The sequence below is a fragment of the Corythoichthys intestinalis genome, chromosome 15 (assembly GCF_030265065.1).
Source record: "Corythoichthys intestinalis isolate RoL2023-P3 chromosome 15, ASM3026506v1, whole genome shotgun sequence".
Lineage (NCBI taxonomy): Eukaryota > Metazoa > Chordata > Actinopteri > Syngnathiformes > Syngnathidae > Corythoichthys > Corythoichthys intestinalis.
In genome coordinates, this window is record NC_080409.1 from 44,437,668 (window position 1) to 44,465,602 (window position 27,935).

Below are 27,935 nucleotides of genomic sequence, written 5' to 3' on the forward strand. Positions count from 1 at the left end.
TTAAAGTGCGTACGACAGGAGAACAAAAGTCTTAAATAGCATTATTATGTGAATTAGAATCATATTTTGCGCCGATTCGACTATACACAAGAATTTAGCAACGCGCAGATGACGAGAAATTAGTCTTTTAATTTGCCGGTTAGCCACGCCTACCATTATAGGGCTCTAGCGTCCCCAACTGGTGGATGACGTCAGCGGAGTAACGATTTCATCTAATTTAGTATGCAGCCCATTGAGGGGGAATTTTCCAGAACGAGGAAAACGCGACAAAGAGAGCCGCAAAATGTCATTGTGTCAGTCTCTCTACTCCAATATTTTTATAGGGTATTCTTTTTATCCAAATATTTTTCCCCAATACCTAAATAAATGGCATGGTCATGACAAATAACAGTCTTGTGCTAAATGGAATATGAAATAATAAAAGTGCATTTATTCAAGACGACATGGCAAAATTACTCCATAATGGTCAAAACTGTCGACTTCACCTTTACTGTCTCACCTCCCGAATGAAATTTTATGCCACCTAAATCGGGCTTATGTCATTTCCCTTCCCCGGCTTCGGAGAATATAAACAAACCAAGAGGCGTGACAGCTAGCCGGAATGCAAACCCGAACTGAGTGATGTTTCAAAGTCTTTGAAGACGAAAATCACACACGACTAGCCCGGATCATTTCACATGACGACTGGGTTGTCAATTGTCTTCGCCGATTAGCAACCCGCCCGGCGGAGAGCAATTTACAGCTCGTTCCCCTGCTACTACGGACAGGAGAGCTTGCCGGGAAAGCAGCTGGACAATGACCGCTGAACAAACCGGCCGACGTCGGAGGAGCGGAAGCTGCCAAATGGTCAACACGAATATGGCAAAATAATGCTTTAATACACGGCAAAGACGTAAACAGCGAGAGCCATATGAGAGCGGCTGCAGTTGTTGTGCAGCTAACATGTGCAGCTAATGTGTATGAGGAGAGCTTTGTATATGCCTATCCATGAACAAACGTAAGTAGTGCTTTTAGTTAAAGAAAGTTTGTAGTGTTTACTTTGTAATCGCTGTATTCGCAGCTATTTTTAACACAAAGTTGAAATTTCTGATCGGTCGGAAAATTTGACAGAACACCGGGCACATGAAGAGGGCAATAAGCCAAGTATAGTGCTCTCCCGACAGGGGGATGTGTGACAAGCCGCCGGCCGTCGGCCGAGGGGACAAGGAGCATGTCAGCCACAAAATGCAAGCCACCTACATATTAAAATGATCCCAGTATTCGACATAATACAAAACACAATGTTTACTCACTCCCTCGTAAGTCCCATGGTCCCACAGTAGTAAGGCTTGTTTAGGGCAATATCCACTGGAGAATGGGAACCTTTTGGAACCCCAAAAAGGCGCACATGCTTCTCCCTTGTACAGCAAGATTTTTCTGCAGCCGTTTGACTGGTGTGATGCGAATAATAAAGGTATTAATCCGCAAAATCAGCTGAATCCTTAGTCCTTCTCATACAACTGTACGGCTGTATAGTGACCGAAGCCAGAAGTCTGTCATTTTCATAGCGCGAGATTCAAAAAATTGAATAAATATATCGATCGCTTCTTCACACATCCAAGTGGTCCATTTCATTCAGGGGCATAAAATACCACGTGTATTATAAAATAAACATGCTTTTTCGTGTCACAGGCACTTTAAAATAATAATGGGTAATTCAACTAAACAGCACCAGTAAGTTCTTACTGTCACTGTACATTGTGTGTGTATTCATGTGTGCTCTATTAAGTTTCCTCAAATAAAACTGCAAACCCTGAAAAGATTCAACTTATTTGTCACAGCCAATCGAGTTTTAAGTGTCTCTGATATTACGGCAAGCCATCAAACTCAGGCACGTATCAGATTTTGTTGAGAACAGTGAAACAATATTGTCCTTTTAAAAGCTGACATTAAAAAATTCTGCTACTACTCATTACTGCCTGTACAAGGGTCGACAACCTTCGGCTCCGGAGCTGCATATGGCTCTTTGAGCCCTCTGATGTGGCTCAGTTTAAAAAAAAAAAAAAAAAAAAAAAAAAAAAAAAGTCACCTATTTGATTAAAATACATTATGGTGCTTAACAGATTTAACAAAGAAATTCAGCTTTCCTTTGGTAAACACACTAAGTCAGGATTACTTACCAAAAAGCAGACAGAGACAGTAGTGCCTCCAGCGATTCTACACCTAGTGGTGGAGGCTGTGTATTGTTGCAAGACGCGCCATTAAAGTGCCTATGACAGAAAAAAGCATGTTTATTTCATATTTCACACGGTATTTTATGCTCCTGAATGAACTGGACCACTTGGATATGTGTGGAAGCGATTTATTTATATTTTCATTTTTTTTTAATCCCGCGCCATGAAAATGAATAACTTCCTGTTTTGAGGAAAAATGTGAATGTGACGTCACCTGGGTCAGCATCTCACAATACAGCATTGCTTTATAGCATGCAGATGGACTGCGGATTCAGCTGATTTTGCAGATTAATTCGTTTATTTTTCGCATCACGCCAGCCAAATGTGCCGCAGGGTTTTGTTGCTGCACCAGTGAGAGGCGTGTGAGCCTTTTTGGGTTTCAAAAACCCCACCCCGAGATTGGCCAAAACAAGTCGGACAACTTTTTTTTTTTAATTACATGCAAATGACCGTCTACGTTGCTAGTCACATGATCTGTTCGGGAAAAAAAATTGTTCATTTTATTTATTTTTGTTGCAGTTTTATTGCTTTACAACTTTTATATATATAGGAAAGTCAATTACATGCTGGCCCCCGCTGCCCCCCCCTTAAAATCCGCTTATGAGTAGTGCTATCAATATTATACGCAAATTTCATCTGATGCAGGAATACTGATTTATCTTTAGATTGTTTGTCCTTGGTATATTCTACTGAGCTTTATTCTAGTTCTGACCTCTTTTTTTCCCTTCCTGTTAGCTGTAAGACATATTCTAATCACACACAATAACTAATGAACCTACTTTAAAATGTCACATTATATCTGCTGGTGATATGATTGTAGTAAAAGTGGAAGCTACAAGTGACGAATGACAAGGTAAAAATTAATTTAAGCAGCTTATTTCACACACAAAAAATATGAACACTGTGTCTCCAACCTGCATGACCTAAATAAACCGAGCCAATTGAGATCATTCAGGGAGAAACTTTTTTTAATGCAAAGGAGACAAAGACAGGAAGGCAAATGCATATAAAGGAGGGAACCCACCAGGTGAGGCAAATGAATTGGTCTTTGGAAATCCTGTTGGAACTGTAAAAGATAGCCTTGCCTGATAAAACACCTCAAATTAAATCAATTCAGCCTTTTTCAAAGAAGGCCAATTAGACGATGAGATGTGAAAACCATGCGGCAACACAGTGGAGCATCCAATTGACCCCCAGCAGAGAGGGACACCTGGAGGGGGCATGCCTTTGTAAACAAAGCTATTGATCACCAAATGGTAGCCTGATGGATGCATACAATAACAGACTACTGTTCTGAAAAAAACTCAATTGACATATAATTGGGAAGTGTGTGTGTGTGTGGGGGGGGGGGGGGGGTGTTGGTGTTGGTGTAAAATTTCCGTCTTCATATCTTCATAGGTGATATTTAAGAGGCGACAAAGGCCGGAGGGAATTTTCCATCTGTGTCACATTAAAAAAAATCTACAAACAGTTTAAACCATAAAAGGTGAAATAGTTTTAAACATTTAAAGCTTTTTTTGTGTTTTATACATAAATGGTACACATTTAATTCTGTCAAAACATTTAATAAAAAAGAAAAAGAAAAAAAAAAAGTTCTTTTAATCATTCATTTGTACAGTAAAGGAATATTTTAACGTCATTACCAAGTGCAGTAAAGCCCGACTCTCACTAGATGGCGGCACTTGACTGCTAATAAGCAGCTTCAGTTTTGATCTGCGTTCCATCATTGAAAGCGTGGAGTCATACGTTTTGCTTTGATTTTAGCCCCCACATGCCCTCACAAAGTTCCCTTGCTGGGACGACAAACACAAATAACCATTTTGGTATTTCCTTTTGGTGTTTAGTGTGTGCGTATGTGTTCGGGGAGGAAGTCCTTGTATGAGTAACGTCTGTAAGGATATTGTTCCTTGCAAGATAATGTGTACTCGTGGTAGGATAGTGAGAACAAACAGAGCTGAACACACACACACACAGAGGGCTAATGCACAAACCAGATAAAATGTGAACACTGACAAACCTTAATTGTCTCTATGCCAAATGAACCTGCAAAGTATATAAACAGCATTTTTTGCTCATTTTATAGTTCTCTCATAATAAGTGAACACCCCTGGTCACTTCCTACAGCTAAACGTATCCTCTATGCTATTACTAGCAAATTGTGTTAAACTTATAGAGCAATAAAAAGAAGAGTGAAAAAAGGCTAATGAGCAAAACAGTAGTTTTACTGAGCCCCCTTGTTACGTGCCGTTACATGAGTTGGTTAGAAATTAGGGTGTGTAACGGTAGACAAAAATCTCGGTTCGGTACGTACCTCGGTTTTGAGGTCACGGTTCGGTTCATTTTCGGTACAGTAAGAAAACAAAATGCAAAATATAAATGTGCTAGTTGTTTATTACACACCTTTGTGCTTTCAACAATAGGAACATTAGCCTATACAAAGCTAGAATTCTGCTCAAAAAGTTGCGGGTATTTAATAATAATCCAACAACAATTTGCCTTTCAGACCCCGCGTATTGGTCAGCTTTCTTTCTGAAAGAAAGAAGAAAAAAGAAGTCTTGTGCCAAAGAGAAAAGCAATCCCAATGACAAAGATTTTAACATGTATTTTACAAATGAAATGCCTCAATGAATCATTTTTCTTATGAACGGTTTTCAAAAGCTTTATTGGTGGATTTTCTCAAGTTAAAGCGCCACACAGAAATTAATAAATTTAATTGTGTAAACAGGATCTGTGTATTATTCTTATTATTCAATTACATGTGTTTTAGCTCATTTCAATTTATTTTATTTAAATAGACTATTATTTATTTTATTGATTGGCTGGCAACCAGTTCAGGGTGTCCCCTGCCTACTGCCCGTAGTTGGCTGGGATAGGCTCCAGCACCTCCGCGACCCTAGTGAGGAAAAGCGGCATGGAAAATGAATGAATGAATGAATGAATGTGTTTATATTTTACAAATGTGATGTAGTATTCATTTATATTGTATATTTTATGCTGTATAACTTTAGTTCCTATGTGAATATGAGTTCCTACTTGTTTTGTTGTGGTAGGAAGGTTTTGTATAGAACACGGGGCCATGTTGATTATTATTATAGCAGAGAAGACAGCAGTAAATCAACAAAGACAAATCAACTGTGCCCCGATCTACCACTCAAGAGATCTGATGACTCAAAAGTGGGTTACGATTCTTCCCCTAGTCATTCTAATCAAATAAGTTCATTTTCATCTTTATATTGTGTCAGGCCGAGATGATGAGGTGGACTCAGCTGTGAAGTTCAGGCAAAAACAAAGGTTCCTCCGCTTGCATCGGGGGGGGGGGGGGGGGAAACACAAATCGCTCAAAATGGAGGAAAAAACAAGATGACTGTGAAAACTAAGAAACAAGAATGACATGAGTGACGTGTTGGAAAACACTTTGGCACAAGACAAGGAAGATGCAGACTATTTATACACAAGAGGTAATGAGGAACAGGTGGAACAAATAGGTGATTAGGTGACAAGAGGATGGGCAAGTGTACAAACACAAGTAGGGCGAAGCCTAAAATGGTAAATTACACGAACCCTCCCCCCATTAAATGGTAAATGGTGTTATACTTGTATAGCGCTTTCCACCTTTCAAGGAGCTCAAAGCGCTTTACACTACATCGCCATCTACCTACTGGTGATGCACCAGGAGCAATGTGGGGTTCAGTATCTTGCTCAAGGATACTTAGGCGAGTTGATCAGGGCAGATAATCGAGCCCACAGCCTCTGGGTTGGGGGGGAAACTACTCTACCACTGAGCCATGCCACCCCCTAATTAAATGATATATATTGAACATTTTGCAAGTTCCTTAACTTGCTCTTCCATCCTGTCATTGGGAGGTAAAGTGGGGCAAATAAGTATTTAGTCCACCACTAATTGTGCAAGTTCTCCCACTTGAAAATATTAGAGAGGCCTGTAATTGTCAACATGGATAAACCGCAACTATGAGAGACAGAATGTGGAACCCCCCCGAAAATCACATTGTTTGATTTTTAAAGAATTTATTTGGAAATCATGGTGGAAAATAAGTATTTGGTCAATACCAGAAGCTCATCTCAATACTTTGTTATGTACCCTTTGTTGGCAATAACGGAGGCCAAACGTTTTCTGTAACTCTTCACAAGCTTTTTACATACTGTAGCTGGTATTTTGGCCCATTTCTCCATGCAGATCTCCTCTAGAGCAGTGATGTTTTGGGGCTGTCGTTGGACAACATCGACTTTCAACTCTCTCCTCACCCCGTGGCATCAAAATGATAACAAGAACGGGGAGCAAAAATCCCAGAACCACACGGGAGGACCTAGTGAATGACCTACAGAGAGCTGGGACCACAGTAACAAAGGCTACTATCAGTAACACAATGCGCCACCAGGGACTCAAATCCTGCACTGCCAGTCGTGTCCCCCTGCTGAAGAAAGTACATGTCCAGGCCCGTCTGCGGTTAGCTAGAGAGCATTTGGATGATCCAGAAGACTGAGAGAATGTGTTATGGCCTGGACGTGTACTTTCTTCAGCAGGGGGACACATCTGGCAGTGCAGGATTTGAGTCCCTGGCGGCACATTGTGTTACTGAAAGTAGCCTTTGTTATTGTGGTCCCAGCTCTCGGTAGGGCATTCACTAGGTCCCCCCCTTGTGGTTCTGGGATTCTTCCTCACTGTTCTCGTTATCATTTTGACGCCACTGGGTGAGGAGGGAGTTCAACGTCCGTGTTGCCCAACGACAGCCCCAAAACATCACTGCTCTAGAGGAGATTTGCATGGAGAAATGGGCCAAAATACCAGCAACAGTATGTGAAAAGCTTGTGAAGAGTTACAGAAAACGTTTGGCCTCCGTTATTGCCAACAAAGGGTACATAACAAAGTATTGAGATGAACTTTTGGTATTGACCAAATACCTATTTTCCACCATGATTTGCAAATAAATTCTTTAAAAATCAAACAATGTGATTTTGTTTTTTCCCCCCACATTCTGTCTCTCATGGTTGAGGTTTACCCATGTTGACAATTACAGGCCTCTCTAATATTTTCAAGTGGGAGAACTTGCACAATTACTGATTGACTAAATACTTATTTGCCCCACTGTAATGCGTTACTACTTTAAGAAACTATCTGTTACCAGTGTTATAAAGACCAGCCTTGTGTTTTTCATCAAAGTAACCTAAAACAGTCGACGGAATACACGTTGACACATTTCTTTCACTTTCTAGTAAGGTTACTGGTGAACTCAACCTGTACACTCTGTCAAAGTGAGATATTGTCAAATTTTTGTTTGACTTTCGAGGCATTTCTTAGTCTATTGTGTGGACTGCATCGGTATTCAACCTTACGGTTATATTCTTTTCCCCTGCAGTTTTTCCATTTCTATTCAGCAGTACGAACAAGTAAAATCCCGCTGCGGAATCAATAGTCTAAACTATCAATTGCGTACCTCCCTGTGTGAGCTCTCCATTCCCTTTGTCCAGCCAGCTGCATTTCTTGGACAGTACACCTGTCTGCCAGAGGTAAGTGAAGCAGGCACAGCCTGTGAAAACAATAACAAATAGAGAAAAATCAGCTCCAGCAAGGCCAATTACACCCCGACAAAGCACTTTGCATGTCATTGGGATGGGGATTCATGCTTGATTGACTGAATGGCTTCTAACGAGCGCTGGCGAACAACATGCGGGGAAAAGGGACACGGCAGTCGAATCCCCCTGATGGATTGAATCACACCAAATAAACATGCGCGCGCACACTCACGTACACATTTAAGCACAAACACACTCTCTGGTGAGCTTTTAACAGTGCAAAGGTGTGCAATCACATTAGCATGCATGGAATTGGAGAAACCCTTGCATACTGATTTTCATACTAAATTTAAACTGTGTGTTATAGCAGTGGGTGGAAGCTGTAGAGTGGATAAAGCAGTAGAAACTGTATATTTTCTCTTGGTAAGAGAAAGCCACACTCCTACTTGCCTCCTTTTATAGTGTCACTTCACTCGATGGAGTTGTGTATAAAAACAGATGGATTGGTGAAAAACCCTCCGCAGGGACAAAGGCGTGTTATGTTAATGAAGGGCCTCTACAGCAGATGTTAGTTTTAGTCCTGTGATGTGTTACACACTGCACTTTGACTAGACAGAGATTCACATCTTCAAAGTTGTTCCCCTTCCATTTTATTACTTTCTGACTCTTCTATGAAAGCCACCGACTAATCATGAAAAGAGCCAAATCTCTGTGTGTGACACGCTTGGCGGGATCACTGTCACGTACGCTAAAAACTAGAACAGCGCTTGATGCAGGCTCAAAACGGCAGATCGTGAAAACAATTAATGCTCAAAAAACACAATGTTTACAATTTCAAAGTCTTTTTTACAGTGAGGAAAATAAGTATTTGAACAATCTGTGATTTTGCAAGTTCTCCCGCTTAGAAATGATGGACGGCTTTGAAATTTTCATGGTACAGTGGGGCAAATAAGTATTTAGTCAACCACTAATCGTGCAAATTCTCCCACTTGAAAATATTAGAGACACCTGTAATTGTCAACATGGGTAAACCTCGATCATGAGAGACAGAATGTGGAAAAAAACCGAGAAAATCACATTGTTTGATTTTAAAGAATTAAATTTGCAAATCATGGTGGAAAATAAGTATTTGGTCAATACCAAAAGTTCATCTCAATACTTTGTTATGTACCCTTTGTTGGCAAAACGGAGGCAAAACGTTTTATGTAACTCTTAACAAGCTTTTCACACACTGTTGCTGGTATTTTGGCCCATTCCTCCATGCAGGTCTCTTCTAGAGCAGTGATGTTTTGGGGCTGTCGTTGGGCAACACAGACTTTTAACTCCCTCCACAGTTTTTGTATGGGGTTGAGATCTGGAGACTGGCTAAGCCACTCCAGGACCTTAAAATGCTTCTTACAAACCCACTCCTTTGTTGCCGTGGGTGTGTGTTTGGGATCATTGTCATGCTGAAAGACCCAGCCACGTCTCATATTCAATGCCCTTGCTGATGGAAGGAGATTTTCACTGAAAATCTCTCGATAAATAGCCCCATTCATTCTTTCCTCTACACAGATCAGTCGTCCTGGTCCCTTTGCAGAAAAACAGCCCCAAAGCATGATGTTTCCACCCCCATGCTTCACAGTGGGTATGGTGCAATTCAGTATTCTTTTTCCTCCAAAAACGAGAACCTGTGTTTTAACCAAAAAGTTCAATCAGAAGCTATTCACATAGGTACTCCTCATCAGCTCCGTTCCGCCCCCATTTCCTCAGTCTCCTTTTTCGGCCACAAATTTTCCCTCTCCCCTTCTGTGACTAATTTGGGAGTCAGATTTGACCCCCATCTTAGCTTTAACAATCACATCAATTACATTTGCAAAACCTCCTTCTTTCACCTCCGCAATATTGCCAAACTCCGGCCATCTCTCTCCTGTCCTGCTGCAGAGAGACTCGTCCATGCCTTTGTCTCCTCCAGGTTGGACTATTGTAACGCACTCCTCATCGGGATCCCTGGCAAGAGCCTACAAAGGCTTCAGTATGTCCAAAACAGCGCTGCCAGGGTCCTGATGAGGGTGCGTAAACACGAGCACATCACCCCCATCCTTCACACCCTACACTGGCTCCCTGTTCACCTCCGTATTGAATTCAAAATCCTCCTTCACACCCATCACTGTCTACACGGTGTAGCCCCCACCTACCTCACCGAACTCCTCACATCACATAATTCAGCTAGAACCCGGTCAGGCCAACAGCACCGTCTACTCCCGCCCAGGACTCGGCTCAAGACTATGGGCGACAGGGCCTTTGCAGCTGCTGCTCCCAGTCTGTGGAACGCCCTCCCAGACCACCTCAGAGCCCCGCAGACGGTGGATGCATTTAAAAAAGGACTAAAAACTCACCTTTTTAAAAAAGCTTATTCTAGCTAATTTTATTTGACTATCTTATTTTTGTCTGATTGGTATCTGATTTTATCTGTGCTTCTGCCTGTTTTGCTTTTCCTCTTCTATTCTTAGTCTTTTTATTTATTTTATTTTTTTCTGGCAATGTGCACTTTGAGATTTGTTTTCAAATGTAAAGTGCGTTATAAATAAAATGTATTATTATTATTATTAATTTTGGTTTCATCTGACCATAACACATTCTCCCAGTCCTCTTCTGGATCATCCAAATGCTCTCTAGCGAACCACAGACGGACCTGGACGTGTACTTTCTTCAGCGGGGGGACCCGTCTGGCAGTGCAGGATTTGAGTCCCTGGCGGCGAATTGTGTTACTGATAGTAGCCTTTGTTACTGTGGTCCCAGCTCTCTGTAGGTCATTCACTAGGTCCCCCTGTGTGGTTCTGGGATTTTTGCTCAGCATTCTTGTTATCATTTTGACGCAATGGGGTGAGGAGTAGAGGCGTGCGAAATTTCCGATTCTTAGATTATTTGCGATTCGGCTGTGGAAGATTCGAGAACGATTCACAAATATCCAAATTCCGATTATTGAATTATACCAGGTAAAGCGGAAGTAAAACACAGTCAGCGCGGTCTTTGGGACACAATGAGGAACGGACCGAGAGTAAATATCATGTTCAACTCATGCCGCTAGATAAAAAAACAATCATACCTGACTGCGGCCGACAGCCGCTACAAACAACGCCCAGTTGCTAGTTGCTACAAACATACGGCTACAGTAGATATCATATATATGTAGAACTAGATGGTAAATGGTAGACGACGTCGGTGTTAAAACATGTATTATCGAACAGAGATGCAAAATGACAGACTTTCCGGCGTAAGTAAACAGCCGCCATCTTAAAGCAGCAGACCTCTCTATAAGACTCTGTTGTAGCGGACCTAATTAACTTTTTATCTAAAATACTCCTAAATCGGCAGAATCTTGTCTTAAATCTATCTTTAAATGATGAAATAGTTTTAAAACTTTGACAAAAGTAAACAGAAGGGAAATTATGGAATAACGGGAGTAATTTTAACAACTGTAACAGTTGATTCACAACATTAAATTAACTGAATGTTGTTTAAAGCTGCTGATACAGAATGGGGACTGGAGTTTTTTATTTACTGTTATTTTTGTATATTTTTTTACTGTTATATGTTAACTTGATACTGAAATAGTAGTTTGGGAGGATTTTTGAACAATTTTGGAACAAATGTACAAAACATTAAAAAAATAAATAAATAAAAAGGAGGGGGGGTGCATCAATAATCGTTTTATAATCGAATCGGAGCCTCTGAATCGTAATCGAATCGGAGCCTCTGAATCGTAATCGAATCGTTAGGTGCCCAAAGATTCCCAGCTCTAGTGAGGAGAGAGTTGAGAGTCCGTGTTGCCCAACGACATCCCCAAAACATCACTGCTCTACAGGAGATCTGCATGGAGGAATGGGCCAAAATACCAGTGACAGAGTGTGAAAAGCTCGTGAAGAGTTACAGAAAACGTTTGACCTCCGTTATTGCCAAATAAGGGTACATAAAGTATTGAGATGAACTTTTGGTATTGACCAAATACTTATTTTCCACCATGATTTGCAAATAAATTCTTTAAAAATCAAACAATGTGATTTTCTGTTTTTTTTTCCACATTCTGTCTCTCATGGTTGAGGTTTACTCATGTTGACAATTACAAGCCTCTCTAATATTGTCAAGTGGGAGAACTTGCAGAATTTGTGGTTGACTAAATACTTATTTGCCCCACTGTACCTACTCCTTCCTTCCTGCTGCAACTCTGCCCGACGACATTAAAAAATGCGATACTGGATCATTTCCGGTTATCCAGTATCGGTTGAAAAACACTGATCTAATGGTCTATAAGCAGGGGTGCACAAAATTTTTTTGCCCAGGTTCTCAGAGGAGGACCTGGAGATGTGACTTGGTCCTCATTGAGCTTGAGAGCCGACCCGCCTAATGCGATAAATTTATGACAAGCTTTACTTCGAGCCAATTAACTTTAATTAATTACATTAACAATTAATGCTTGATTAACATCAACTGGCACAACAAAATTGCCATTACTTTGAAGTGAAATGTAAAGAAATAAAAAGCACCAATTCAAAATAAAGGGCATTATGCGGCTCCCACATTAACTCCAAGCCTTTTTAAAAGTGGGATGTCCTCCTCATAAGACCTCATTGAAGGTGCATGTTTAGCTTTGTAAAATGCGAGCAAAAACACGTTTGTCAGTGCATGTCGCTGATCATTACCTTTATTCCGCCACTTGTCCATAGGGCGAGTGGGGTCCTGTTTGACATCGATAGTTTGCTTAATTGCCACATGCTCTCTGTTTTTTTTGTGCTTTTCAAAGTTTGGATGGCTGAAATTCTTTGACCCTACATAAAATGCGCTGCTCTTATCAGCGACATTGAGATTCTCACGGCACATTTTGTACCGCATTTCCGTGCGAGCATTATTTGCTTCTAGCCATGGTACCTCCAGTAGCCACTTTTCAGCAAAAGTCCTTTTTTTCGGTAGCTCCGGTGAAGTCTCTGTCATCTGTCTGTCTTTTGACGGGGGTGGGGGAACACGGAAGTAATTACTCAGTGTGGCCTGCCTCTTCGACATTTTGAGAAGTTATTTTCTCGTGTCCGCCGCAAATACAGTGGTCAGCCATCGGTACGCAAAAGCGTATGGAAACCGTTGAGGGCCAGCGCGTTTGTCTACGTCCAGTATGCATGCGCGCATGCGGACCACTTATGTGCACCCCTGTCTATAAGAATATTTGCTGACCTAAGCTGTAACCAGCCCTCGTACAAAGGCAGAAGGCTTTTACATTCACTTTGAAGGAAACATGCATATTGGCCCACAACCGATAATGAAAAACCGATGTCAATATTATTCTATGAGCTATGATCAGTATAACAACGCAACTCCGGTTTGTCTCTCATTGTCAATGGCAGCCAAAGAGTTATGGCTCACTCATCTTGAAAGTTGACTTTGAAAAGGGAAACAGGTGACAGTATTTCTCACAATTTTCCACCTCAGACATATCAGAGACATGACAGATGAATCTATATTCTTACAAATGCAATTTAATTCAATTTAATTGACATAACTGACTTTTGTGTGCAGATGTCGTACCGATTTGCTTTATGACAGAGTCGTGTTGATTGCTCATCTTCTTGCAACCCCAGCTTATGTGACTAAAGGCATCATCATTAGCCGCTGCGCTGAACCTTTGTGTTTTTCTAATCACTAGACAACTTTTTCTCGCAAGACGTGACCTTTTCTTGTCTAAGCTACAACCCTTGAACGGTCATGCTCGCAATGAATGCATTTCCACCTTGTTACCTCCTGACTTTTCTCCGTTGCCTGACCCATTTTCTCACCTCCCCCTGCCTGCCATCGACAGCAGGAGCTAATAAGGCAATTAAAGCCTAATTAAAGGAGTCTTCAGATGATGCTGTTTATTTGTGTATGTCGGAAGGTCTCAGGAAAAAATATATATATCATGAAAGGCTTCAAAGTTCATTCTTCATTGCCTTTCACCTCAAGGTTACCGCTTGTGTTTATCCACGCAGCCCACTCGTTGTCCAGAATGAAAGAGCTCAGAACATGATGTCAGACAGGTTACCGCTGCTCGGCGTCCTGAATCAAAGTTGCGGATTAAAAGGGAAGACAAACAGGAGGCGCATTGCCGATCGTTTACTCAGGAGGAAGATTTGTCAATGGGTTTATTTATGTTGATTTCATCTTGTTGTGAACGATTACGAGCATACATTTGTACACCGAAACAAAATCTTTACCCCCGAATTAGAAGGCCCTTGCAATACATTAGCCTCGAGGTAATTACTAGAAACTCAATTAGGAGGATGACCACGGCCAAACTGGAGGACTTAAGCTTCAATGCTAGTAAATGGATTGAGAGTTAATTTAGTGAGCCGGAGGGTGAAACAGCCATCGGTGAATGTGGACGCTCTGCTATTTGCAGTCCCGATGCCCTCGCTTTGCTTTTTAAGCGTTTCAATTAGATAGATGTGAGACTTAACTGTTCATTTATGTCTTTCCTTGTATGCCCGTCATTGGGGGAACAATTATCTGGAAGCAATTATTATTCCAACCATATTATCTCATTGGCTGCCAGTGAAGGCAATACTCATCTTTTTGAGGTTACAAACAATGCCCGATGTGAGGTTTGGGAATCAAACAGCTGTGTATTTCATGAATTAATTTGATTTTGAATGAAAACAAAAGAATTCACGATGAATGCAGCCAGACAGAAAGATAAAACACTGTATACTGAAGCATATGTCAATGATAAACCTAAAAAGCAGATAAAATCCGAAAGCATAGTAGCACTTACAGTGCATTTCAAGTTAAGATATAAGTATGTGTGAGAGTCTGTTCGTGACTGAGCGTGTGGTGTCGAGTGGGTGTGCGTCGTGAGGCCGTCTCTTTGAGTCCTTCCTCTGGTTGCCAGATGGAGTTAGTGCTAGCCTCCACGCCTGAGAAACAAAGCTCAAACTGCCCTACTTCCACTGCTCATTCACCTTGATCAGCGATTGATTTAATATCATCAAATGATATGTTGTCACATGGGAGAAACTTTCAGAATGTTCTCACCAGATATTTTCATGCTAGTACAGTAATTTTCGGATTATAAACTGCTCTTTTTTTCCCCTCATTTTGAATTCTGCGGCTTATAGGGCATTGTTGATTTATTTGGGCTAATAGGAAACACTTCATTTGACAGCGGCTTCATAAGACTGCCATAAGACCGTCAGAATTATGACATACACTGTAAGGGGCAATAATGAATGCATATGACAGATGTCATTAATTTTCATCCGGCAAATTATGTCACTAACTGCATTTACAGTGGGGCGAATAAGTGTTTAGTCAACCACTAATTGTGCAAGTTCTCCCACTTGAAAATATTAGAGAGGCCTGTAATTGTCAACATGGGTAAACCTCAACCATGAGACACAGAATGTGAAAAAAACCCAGAAAATCACATTGTTTGATTTTTAAATAATTTATTTGCAAATCATAGTGGGAAATAAGTATTTGGTCAATACCAAAAGTTCATCTCAATACTTTGTTATGTACCCTTTGTTGGCAATAACGGAGGTCAAACGTTTTCTGTAACTCTTCACAAGCTTTTCACACACTGTTGCCGGTATTTTGGCCCATTCCTTCATGCAGATCTCCTCTAGAGCAGTGATGTTTTGTAGCTGTCGGTGGGCAACACGGACTTTCAACTCCCTCCACAGATTTTCTATGGGGTTGAGATCTGGAGACTGGCTAGGCCACTCCAGGACCTTGAAATGCTTCTTACGAAGTCACTCCTTTGTTACCCTGGCTGTGTGTTTGGGATCATTGTCATGCTGAAAGACCCAGCCACGTCTCATCTTCAATGCCCTTGCTGTTGGAAGGAGATTTTCCCTCAAAATCGCTCGATACATGGCCCCATTCATTCTTTCCTTTACACAGATCAGTCGTCCTGGTCCCTTTGCAGAAAAACAATCCAAATCATGATGTTTCCACCCCCATGCTTCACAGTGGGTATGGTGTTCTTCGGATGCAATTCAGTATTCTTTCTCCTCCAAACACGAGAACCTGTGTTTCTACCAAAAAGTTCTATTTTGGTTTCATCTGACCATAACACATTCTCCCAGTTCTCTTCTGGATCATTCAAATGCTCTCTAGCGAACCGCAGACGGGCCTGGACGTGTACTGGCTTCAGCAGGGGGGGCACGTCTGGCAGTGCAAGATTTGAGTCCCTGGCAGCGCATTGTGTTACTGATAGTAGCCTTTGTTACTGTGGTACCAGCTCTCTGTAGGTCATTAACTAGGTCCCCCCGTGTGGTTCTGGGATTTTTGCTCACCGTTCTTGTTATCATTTTGACACCACGGGGTGAGATCTTGCATGGAGCCCCAGATCGAGGGAGATTATAAGTGGTCTTGTATGTCTTCCATTTTCTAATAATTGCTCCCACGGTTTATTTCTTTACACCAAGCTTTTACCTATGACAGATTCAGTCTTCCCAGCCTGTTGCAGGTCTACAATTTTGTCTCTGGTGTCCTTTGACAGCTCTTTGGTCTTGGCCATAGTGGGGTTTGGAGTGTGACTGACTGAGCGTTGTGGACAGGTGTGTTTTATACCGATAATGAGTTAAAACAGGTGCCATTAATACAGGTAACGAGTGGAGCCTCGTTAGACCTCGTTAGAAGAAGTTAGACCTCTTTAACAGCTAGAAATCCTGCTTGTTTGTAGGTGACCAAATACTTATTTTCCACTCTAATTTGGAAATAAGTTCTTTAAAAATCAAACAATGTGATTTTCTGTTTTTTTTTTTTTCCCCCCACACTTTCTCATGGTTGATGTTTACCCATGTTGACAATTACAGGCCTCCCTAATCTTTTCAAGTAGGAGAACTTGCACAATTGGTGGTTGACTAAATACTTATTGGCCCCACTGTATGTCCTGCTTGGATCTTTTACATCCATTCAAAAGTCAGATAATTTGCTGGATGACACAAAATGACATCCGTCATTAGCATTCATTAATGCTCATGGCAGTGTCATGTCATAATCATGATGGTCTTATGACAGTGTTATAGCTCCACTGTTAAAGGGCAGCTGAAGAGCTTTTTGGCCTTTAGTGTAATTTTACTAATATAAACTTTGGACGAGTTTGTCAAAACAACCATGTTATTGTTAACTCGTAATTGCAAGGATAATTTGCGGTTTTTTAGGGCTGTCAAAATTATCGCGTTAACGGCCGTTAATTAATTTTTTAATCACGTTAAAATATTTGACGCAATTATCGCAGATGCCCCGCTCAGAGAGTTTTAAATGACAGTACACATTGAAACGCTCACTTGTTGTGTTTTATTTTGCCGCCCTCTGCTGGCGCTTGGGTGCGACTGATTTTATAGGCATCCATGAGCATTGAGTAAGTAATCATTGACATCAACAATGGCGGGCTACCAGTTTATTTTTTGATTGAAAATTTTACAAATTTTATTAAAACGAAAACATTAAGAGGGGTATTAATATAAAATTTCTCTAACTTGTACTAACATTTTTCTATTAAGAACTACAAGTCTTTCTATCCATGGATCGCTTAAACAGAATGTTAATAATGTTAATGCCATCTTGTTGATTTATTGTTATAATAAACAAATAGTCCTTATGTACCGTATGTTGAATGTATATATCCATCTTGTGTCTTATCTTTCCATTCCAACAATAATTTACAGAAAAATATGACATATTTTATAGATGGTTTGAATTGCGATTAATTGCGATTAATTAATTTTTAAGCTGTAATTAACTCGATTAAAAAATTTAATCGTTTGACAGCCCTGGTTTTTTTTTAGTTCTTTTGCACTCCGTTAATGGTCCCTTCCCAAACCCAGAAGTGTGACGAAGGCAACAGAAGACTACCCACAGCTAGCATAGCAGCAACAACGATATCAGTGAGATTTCCACCAAAGGTAACCATTCAGGATCGCTCTTTCGTGACGCTATCGATGGAAAAGGCTTCCAGGACAGCTGACACTTCACGAACGGCAGAGTGGTAAGCCTATGTCCAGCATTGTGATTTTTGTATTTGAGAGAATGCGATCACATGGTTGTATACAGTGGGGAGAACAAGTATTTGATACACTGCCGATTTTGCTGGTTTTCCCACTTGCAAAGCATGTAGAGGTCTGTAATTTGTATCATAAGTTCTCTTCAACTGTGAGGGACGGAATCTAATACAAAAAAAACAGAAAATCTCTTTGTATGATTTTTAAATAATAAATTTACATTTAATTGTATGAAATAAGTATTTGATACATCACAAAAATCGAACTTAATATTTGGTACAGAAACCTTTGTTTGCTATTACAGATACCAAACGTTTCCTGTAGTCCTTGACAAGGTTTGCACACACTGCAGCAGAGATTTTGGCCCACTCCTCCATGCAGATCTTCTCCAGAGCCTTCAGGTTTCGGGGCTGCTGCCGGGTAACACGGACTTTCAGCTCACTCCATAGATTTTCTATCGGGTTCAGATCTGGTGGCTGGCTAGGCCACTCCAGGACCTTGAGATGCTTCTTACGGAGCCACTCTTTAGTTGCCTTGGCTGTGTGCTTTGGGTCGTTGTCATGCTGGAAGACCCAGCCACGACCCATCTTCAGGGCTCTCACTGAAGGAAGGAGGTTGTCAGCCAAGATCTGACGATACATAGCCCCATCCATCCTCCCCTCAATACGGTGCAGTCGTCCTGTACCCTTGGCAGAGAAGCAGCCCCCAAAAAATGATGTTTCCTCCTCCATGTTTCACGGTTGGGATGGTGTTCTTGGGGTTGTACTCATCCTTCTTTTTCCTCCAAACACAACGAGCCGAGTTTAGACCAAAAAGTTCAATTTTGGTCTCATCCGACCACATGACCTTCTCCCATTGCTCCTCTGGATCATCCAGATGGTCAGTGGCAAACTTCAGACGTGTCTCGACATGCACTGGCTTCAGCAGCGGGACCTTGCGTGCGCTGTAGGATTTTAATTCATGACGGCATAATGTGTTTCCGATGGTTTTCTTCGAGACTGGTTCCAGCTCTCTTCAGGTCATTGACCAGGTCCTGCTGTGTAGTTCTGGGCTGATCCCTCACCTTCCTCATGATCAGTGATGCCCCACGAGGTGAGATCTTGCATGGAGCCCCAGAATGAGGCAGATTGACCGCCAACTTGAACTTCTTCCATTTTCTAATAATCGCTCCAACAGTTGTTACCTTCTCACCAAGCTGCTTGCTTATTTTCCTGTAGCCCATTCCAGCCTTGTGCAGGTCTATTATTTTATCCATGATGTCCTTACACAGCTCTTTGGTCTTGGCCATTGTGGAGAGGTTGGAGTTTGTTTGTTTGAGCATGTGAACAGGTGTCTTTACAGATAACAAGTTCAAACAGGTGCAGTTACTTCCGGTAATGAGTGGAGAACAGGAGGGGTTCTTAAGAACTGAGAGCCGAAATATTTACTAGTTGGTACTGTATCAAATACTTATTTCATGCAGTTAAATACAAATTTATTATTTAAAAACTATACAATGTGATTTTCTGGATTTTTGTATTAGATTCCGTCCCTCACAGTTGAAGAGAACTTATGATACAAATTACAGACCTCTACATGGCTTGCAAGTGGGAAAACCAGCAAAATCGGCAGTGTATCAAATACTTCTTCTCCCCACTGTATATTTTCCATGCTCTCCACATAGCTGAAACTTGATATTAGGTTATGGGACAGCTCCTACCCATCTAAATATGTTAAAGGTTGCCCAAATGTGGCTTGAAAAAAATGATTAAATGGTACTGATTTTTCAAAATAAATGACAAAACCATTTTATTTTTCAGGTGTTGCTGTAAACCTTCAGGTAATTACCCTTACCATTCCAAGAGAATGCCTGTGTCATCAGGAGATCCCAGACGTGAGAGACAAACCTGAGGAGGCTAAAGCACTGACAGGGGCATGAAATACATAAAAAACAAAAATAAAAAAACAACAACATAAATTGTAAACAACATTGACATATTTTGTTGACTGATTAATGTATTATATTGGTATACAATATATTGTAATTAAATTACATTCTGAAACAATATTCAATAGGCCACAATAATAACAATACCACCAGATTTATGTTGAATCAGCATCAGCTTTTACTGTCAGATTGTGACACAACATAGAAAGCTAAGTTATACCAAGCAAACATTGGCACACATCAAATAACAAACTTAGTAAGCAACACAAAGTTAGGATAGCAACGGACTAGCGCAACATTGAAAAATGATAATGGCAAAAGACAGAAGCAATTTAGAGTGGGATAAAATGTTCTCTTTAGCATTAAGTGTTTTCTCTATACAAAGATAAATCATTATAATTATTAAAATATGAAGGTAACTAGATTTTTCTTCTAAAAATATGTGCTGTATATAGGACTAGTTTAAGATTTCATTTCATCAAAATTTGCTACATTTAATTCTCATAAGTCATCGTCATCTGATGGAAGAAATTCAGCATCTGGCAGGCCTCAGGATCTCTTCTGTCGTCATCGCTGGACACCGCATCAATTGGGAAACTGGGTGGTGACTGACTTGCAACGCTTTTTTCATTGTGTTGAGGGTTTCCGCCGCTTAATTTATGCTTGGCTTCCTGAAAAAAAAAAAAAACACAGCAGCATGAAAATATATGATGAATACTAATTTTAATTTAATAAATTTTAATAATTTCTTGGTGATCAAATAATAATACCCCAGTTAAAGTAGCATATATTTGACACTATTGTTCCCTCTTCAAATAGGCAGACCTTGATGTTGAAGAAAGAAACCTATTTACTTATGACAGACCAACAGCAACAACAAAAAAAATGTCACACTTCAACAAACAGGCAGTAGGATTTCCCCTTGTTTATCAACAGAAGTGCATCAAATTTTAGAATCAGAAAAGCCAGTAAGGGTCTACTTACGTCTTCGTAAAACCGAGGTTGCATTGTTGTAGGTTTTCAAAGCTGTCGTCGCTGAAATGATGAAAACTGAGCCTATTGGGGACCTGTATGCATGCTCACAAAAACAGTCCAAACCTTTGCAAGAGAGGTTTTTTCGAACCACTCATGGAGTCTCGAGTCTTCCTGTGAGCAGTTCATTGCTACACAACAAAATGGCATGACGAATCTCGCGAGTAAAACCCAGAAAATGTTTGTAATATATGGCGAGGATAGCGTGGTGCTATACATCCGTGTTCAAAGTGGTGGCGAGCAGGGCGGACTGCTAATCTGTAGCTTCTGGAGGATCACTGAACGGCCGGTGCTCTGGACAGCCGGCGGCCACCATACATACATTACTGTTTTTATCCCCTCTATCCTCTGTGATTATCTACAGTTCGCATCCAATCCGACAGGTGGCAGCAATATTCCTGGCTGCTAACCGCCAATCTGATAGGAGGAGAACGAAGAAGTGGGCCATTGCCGCAAGGCGCTGTGACTCTGAAAGACTTGTTGTGGCCCACGAGGGGGCAGGATAGAGCGATAAGAGCTTTGGCGGACTTTCTAGTTGCCACCGGTCTGAGATGGAATGAAGAGGGTTGCTTTCTAGGTATATTGGCAATTGTTATCCACCAGGTAGCTACAATTTAAATGAAATAAATGGCAATTAAAGGGCTAGTGCCAGCAAAAAACATTTTAGCTGTAAAACAACGTATGTACACGCAGCAGCAATATTAATTCAGAAGAAATATAACAAAATATTAATAAAATGAATGGTTTTACTTTAAAGTTTAGGTAGTTAAATTGATATGATATATATTTTTAATCATTTATATATGGTTTTGTTTTCTGGTTAATACTTGCCAATGAAGGTTATGTATATAGGATTTGTCTTGAAATGTTTATTGTATTTTCATTGAAATTTATTATTTGTGTGGCAAATTTAATTATGGCATAAACAATGAAGTCTTTTTATAGACACAGGGGATAGGTGTTATTATAATCAATTGGATACATAAAACTTGCTTTAAAAAAATAAATTCTTTTATTTGTTTATTCAGGTTGATTATAGAGCTAGGGCAGAAGATGAATCCAACTCCAGTTCATCCTTGCAGTACTTTGAGCACCCAAAGTCAGACAGTCACAGTCTAGACACATTTTCTTCATTTTTCTCTCAAAGTGAACGAAATTGATGCATTTTACAATAAAATGTAAAAAAAATTCTCCCGGGAGGGCATGCCCCCGGACCCCCCTACAGAGTCTGTGTACAGCGATTCTTGTTGGCTGGGCTGAGTCAAAGTCCAGGGCTGCTTTTTAGTTCCAGTCTGCCCCTGGTGGCGAGGCTCCCTGGAAGTTACGTCATCAGGTAGCGGTTGGCAGGGCAGCGCGTCCCTCGTTGCTAAGGTGTTGCTATGGCCATTGCTCAAAAACTACACGGTATATTATTATTATTATTATTATTATTTTTATGTGACTTTTTGAGAGAGCAAATGATGCCTTTAATACAATTCAACCGAGTAAAACACTCAAGAACGAAATCCGAAAAGCTCTTCAGCTGCCCTTTAACACTCAGTAAAGGTATTGCCCCTAGATTGACCGGGAACAGGTCTTAAATGTCTTCCTTTCGGTCCAAATCTGTTGGGTTTGACTGGCTTCAGATTTGCTAGGACCTTTAGCAAAGCATGTTGTGTGCAGGTATCTGCTTGTCGGTTGCCTTTGCAAACAAGCAGTCCAGGTGAGTGTTAAAATACCAGATTGAGGTGTTGAAACTCACGTTTGTCTGCTTATAGCATGCAAAGTCCTAAAAGGCTGCCTGAGTAGTAGCACATGTTGTGCAAATTGTTACCATCAAGCAAAGCTTAAAGAAATGACGTGTTCATAAATCTGGCAATCGACTTTCTGGTACTTTCCTATTAACCATAAAAACAGCCATGAAACACATACTAATCAATCTTTCATGCTTGCTTGTATACAAACAAGAATTAGACTCTTTTCTCGCACCCCCAGTGATAAGTCGTCACTGGAAATTGCCTCGTTATTTAACAATCATTCCTACATCACCTGGCATTTATGTGTCTGCGCCGATCCTGCTGAGTAGGTATTAGCTTGTTCCTCATTACTTCATAATTGCTGACTTTTTGTGCGACCTCAACAGGAAATGAAAAATGCTGACTAACTGGTTAAGCGTGGATTAAGTGCCTCTGCGAAGTCCAATAGCGCACCCTCCTCGGGGTCTCTTTCAGCTTTCATTCTCTGCTTTAGCTCTCAATCAAGGGACATACACTATGTGGCTGTTTAGCAGCTACTGTACGTGCTTAGCACTGTTGACATGATCACTATTTCTTACGTGTAACTTATTGATTTTAAACATACAGTACATCTTCCTACATGATCAAGTATATGGGTGAATTTGTTTGTCATGAAGTCAATTGATGTACATTTGCTGACGAAGTACCACTGTAAATACTCTATATACTGAACGCATATATGAGTGCAATCCTACAGGTACAAAGCGGGTGACCGGACTGGTAAACAAGTTAGCGGACCTCTTGTGTGCAAAGTGGAGTTATACAGTATAAAATTGTACGTGTTCAGAAAACTAGAATTTAATAGGTCGTTGACAGAGGTGGGTAGAGCAGCCAAAAATTTTACTTAAGTAAGAGTAACGTCACTTCAAAATAATATTACTAAAGCAATAAAGTAGACATCCAAAAAATGTACTCAAGCACAAGTAAAAAAGTATCAAGTGAAAAGAATACTCAAGTAATGAGTAACATTGTGAGTAACTGCTTATTTTTGTTTGTAAACAATGGTATTTTTTTTTCTCTCAGCACAAACTTACAGTATCTATATGAACTGTTGCTAAAATGATACTGTACAATAACCTAGGGCTGCAGCTGTCGATTATTTCAGTAGTCGATTAATCGATGGGCTAGTTAGTTCGAATAATCGAGTAATCGGATAAGGAACATGAAAAATTAAAATACCTGAGCTGAGCCTCAAACGGTATTAAAATTGTTTTGGGAGTATCTATGTACAACAAAAGAACAGTTGACTAACATACAGTTTTGGTCAAAACTTTACATACATTTGTGAAGAACATAATGTCATGGCTCTTTTGAGTTTCCAGTTATTCCTACAACTCTGATTTTTCTCCGATAGAGTGATTGGAACAGATACTTCTTTGTCACAAAAAACATTTATGAAGTTTTTTTTTTTTTTTTGACTTTATTATGGGTGAACAGAAAAAGTGATCAAATCTGCTGGGTCAAAAATATACATACACCAACACGAATTAGCAATTTTGGCGAATCATTGACTTGAACAAGTCAGAAAAGTCACTTGGAGCCATTTCAAAGCAGCTGCAGGTCCCAAGAGCAACAGTGCGAACAATGTTTGTAAGTATAAAGTGCATGGCACTGTTTTGTCACTGCTACGATCAGGAAGAAAACGCAAGCTATCACCTGCTGCTGAGAGAAAACTGGTCAGGAGGGTGAAGATTCAACCGAGAATCACCAAAAAGCAGATCTGCCAAGAATTAGAAGCTCCTGGAACACAGGTGTCAGTGTCCACAGTCAAGCGTGTTTTGCATCTCCATGCACTGAGAGGCTGCCGTGCAAGAAGGAAGCCCTTGCTCCAAAAGTGGCACCTTAAGGCTCGACTGAAGTTTGCTGCTGATCACATGGACAAAGATAAGACCTTCTGGAGGAAAGTTCTGTGGTCAGACGAAACAAAAATCGAGCTGTTTGGCCACAATGCCCAGCAATATGTTTGGAGGAGAAAAGGTGAGGCCTTTAACCCCAAGTACACCATGCCTACCGTCAAGCACGGTGGTGGTAGTATTATGCTGTGGGGCTGTTTTGCTGCCAATGGAACTGGTGCTTTACAGAGTAAATGGGATAATGAAGAAGGAGGATTACGTTCAAATTCTTGAAGATAACCTAACGTCATCAGCCCGAAGATTGGGTCTTGGGCGCAGTTGGGTGTTCCAAAAGGACAATGACCCCAAACACACATCAAAAGTTGTAATGGAATGGCTAAATCAGGCTAGAATTAAGGTTTTCGAATGGCCTTCCCAAAGTCCTGACTTAAACCCCATTGAGAACTTGTGGACAATGCTGAAGAAATAAGTCCATGTCAGAAAGCCATCAAATTTAACTGAACTGCACCAATTCTGTCAAGAGGAGTGGTCAAAGATTCAACCAGAAGCTTGTGGATGGCTACCAAAAGCGCCTAATTGAAATGCAAATGGCCAAGGGACATGTTACCAAATATTAGCGCTGCTATATGTATATTTTTGACCCAGCAGATTTGATCACTTTTTTCTGTTCACCCATAATAAAGTCATAAAAGAACCAAACTTCATAAATGTTTTTTGTGACAAAGAAGTATCTGTTCCAATCACTCTATCAGAGAAAAATCAGAGTTGTAGAAATAACTGGAAACTCAAGAGCGCCATGACATTATGTTCTTCACAAGTGTATGTAAACTTTTGACCACAACTGTACATAACAAAAGTCTGCTAGCTATAAAATGCTAACTTTTTTTTTTTTTTTTTTACAATGCTCTTAACAAATGGTTCAGACACATATTCCCACAAAAACGGCTAAATATGCCTATAAACTAAATTATGAATGCATAAAAAACATCTCAAACAAAAACTTAGCTTACGTTGGTCTTAACAGGGAGCAGTTGGATTCAGCCATGTGAAATGAGGCAAACCAGAGGGCAGTGTATCCACCCTAATCAATAAAACTAAATGCAAACACTTTCATAATAAACCATTACAACCCCACTTTAATTAAACGAATACTCGAACAATAAAATTTAATTCGAATATTTTGTTCTAATCGAATACTCGAGTTAATCAATTACTCATTGGAGCACAACAATAACCCATTACATAACCACATTAAGCCAAAGAAATACCCAAAAATAAATAAATAAATAAATAAAAAAAATACATCATTGAGTCCGGGCGAGAGAGAAAAAAAAAAGACAGAAATTAAGTATTATTCGTCCAAAGAGCATGATTGTCCTCTAGTGGAGAAAATAGTCACCAGTTTGAGTAGTGAACACTGTAGATCAGAGGTCATGGAACCGCCGACCTCGGTCCGGTTCCGGACCCCCAAGCCGTCTGGACCGGATCTCAAGCTGTCGCGACTAATACACGTTGCAACAACAAAAATCATTTTTGTCTGCGAGTTTGCCGAGCGGAGGTGGGCAACAAACAAAAACCTTAACGGTGACTCGCGTGAGCCAGCCAATGGGAGTGAAGCATTTGAAAGTTATTTTTAGAACAGCATGTCTCAGGGTCAGTTAACATGGCGACTCTGCGACACAAAGACGCAATGACATAGTAGCGGACTTGCCTCGCGTGCATATGGTGTCGGCGAAGAAGGAAGGCGAAGACGAAAAATTCTGAATCCTGCCTCCAAAGTGGAAGAATCCGATTGCCGGGAATTGAGGGGGGCTTCCTCGGCATGCATATTAAAGGCTCCCGCGGCGCGAGACCGCGACGTTAACGTCAGCACTCGTACACGTCACATTGGGGGTACGCAGCGGTGCTACTAAACATTAAAAGCAGCAAATATGGCGGAATGTCGGCTTTAATTTACTGTTTTAATAATATTTTTAAATTAAATATGTTTCAATTTTTGTGCCTTTGTGAACAAAACAAAAATGCCATTGCTTCGAGTGGGCGGGCATATTTTTTTCCGGGCTAAGAGAGCTTGGTGGGGTCAAAGTGCATCATTCTCTGTCGCCCTGTAAATCTGCACTGCCCCCTAGGGCCTGGCATGAATACTACATCGTTTTCATGCTGAATTGCGACATTGTTCAAATGGAGACACAAATGCAAATTTGAAATTTTTCTTAGTCACCATGTAAACGGCCCCTCACACTCGCTTTCCAGACTCCGCGGAGTGACAGCCAAATACTGAGCCGAATGAAGTTGGAGTAAGAGGCGAAAAAGGTACGGCAAATGGCGTGCTCAAAACTACGCAAGATTGATGCAGAAAACAGTGTTTAAGGAGGAGTGGACCAACACATTTTTGTTCATTTTACCTGGCGGCAGCACAAGACTGTTATAGCTCATCTGTTCAGAGACGGTAGCGCTTGTAAAGAGCAGCAATTTGAAAAGGCACCATGAGACGAAGCACGCAGCTTTTTCGCAAAGTTTCCCTATGAACTCTGCCATCCGTTCTCAAAAAATAGCGGAATTAAGGGCTTATTATGATCGCACCTCAATGCTCATGGTTCATTCATTCACTGCACAGCAATGAATGCTCCCTCAGAATAGCGTGGATATTGGGTCAAAACAAAAAGTCTTTCAGTGACGCACAGATTGTCAAAGATTGTATGAGTGCAGTTGCTGAAACTTTGCTTCATGGAAAGCAAAAAGAAGAGGTCTGTCAAAAAATAAAGCAAGTCCTCCTGTCAGCATCCACAATTTAAAAAAAAAAACAAAAAAAAACAGCAAACTCCACACAGGAGGGTCAGAGCCCGAGATTGAAGCCTTTATCTCAGAACTGTGAGGCAGACGTGCTAATCATTCTGCCACCGTGCTGCATGGCATATTAAAACTACTCTTAGAAGTTCATTTTTTCTCTAAAAGTTACTCAAGTAAATAAAACTAAGTACATGTAATGCGTTACTACCAACCTCTGGTCGTTGATTACCAGTTCAGGGTGTACCCTGCCTCCTGCCAGTTGTTAGCTGGGAGAGGCTCCTGCACCCCAGCAACCCACGTGAGGATAAGCGGTCCATAAGATGAATGAATGGATGAAAAAGTGAAATGATTTGATGACAAGAATTGATGTTGTTTAATTTACTGTATTAAATTAAACTATTAGACCAGTGGTCTCCAAACAATTCCACATAGAGCCACAGGATTTCACTCCAAAAAAACAAGACCACACCTTTTCACCAATCTGGTATTTTATGAGTGTAATCAGTTGATTGCAGTCAGGTGCTGCTTGTTTTAGTACAAACCACATAGGTTAAAAGGTCTGTGCTTGAACGGTATGGACAAAAACCAGGACCCACAGTGGCCCTCGTATGGAGGTAGATTTGTGTCTTCATTATTAAATCGAAGAAAAAGTCACTTCAATCAAACAAAAGGTGTTTGAATGCAAAAAAAAAAAAAAAAAAAAAATTGAAACTCAAAAAAATATATTTGAAAACTATTTTTCTTTGATTGAGAATTTTTTTATGATTTAAGTCAAGTTTTTTTTTGATTGAAAGAACATT

The 27,935-nt window shown here is 40.6% G+C and overlaps 1 long non-coding RNA gene across 1 annotated transcript in view; it reads right to left on the bottom strand.

Annotated features, from left to right (window-relative positions):
* The window catches only part of LOC130930614 (uncharacterized), a 108,440-nt gene extending 80,863 nt beyond the window's left edge, over positions 1 to 27,577 (bottom strand). The window contains exons 1-2 of the long non-coding RNA XR_009067084.1: positions 27,348 to 27,577; positions 7,667 to 7,759 (exon numbers count right to left, since the gene is read on the bottom strand). This is a non-coding gene — a long non-coding RNA (uncharacterized LOC130930614). The remainder of the gene's footprint in view (positions 1 to 7,666; positions 7,760 to 27,347) is intronic.
* Positions 27,578 to 27,935: the final 358 nt, after the last annotated feature.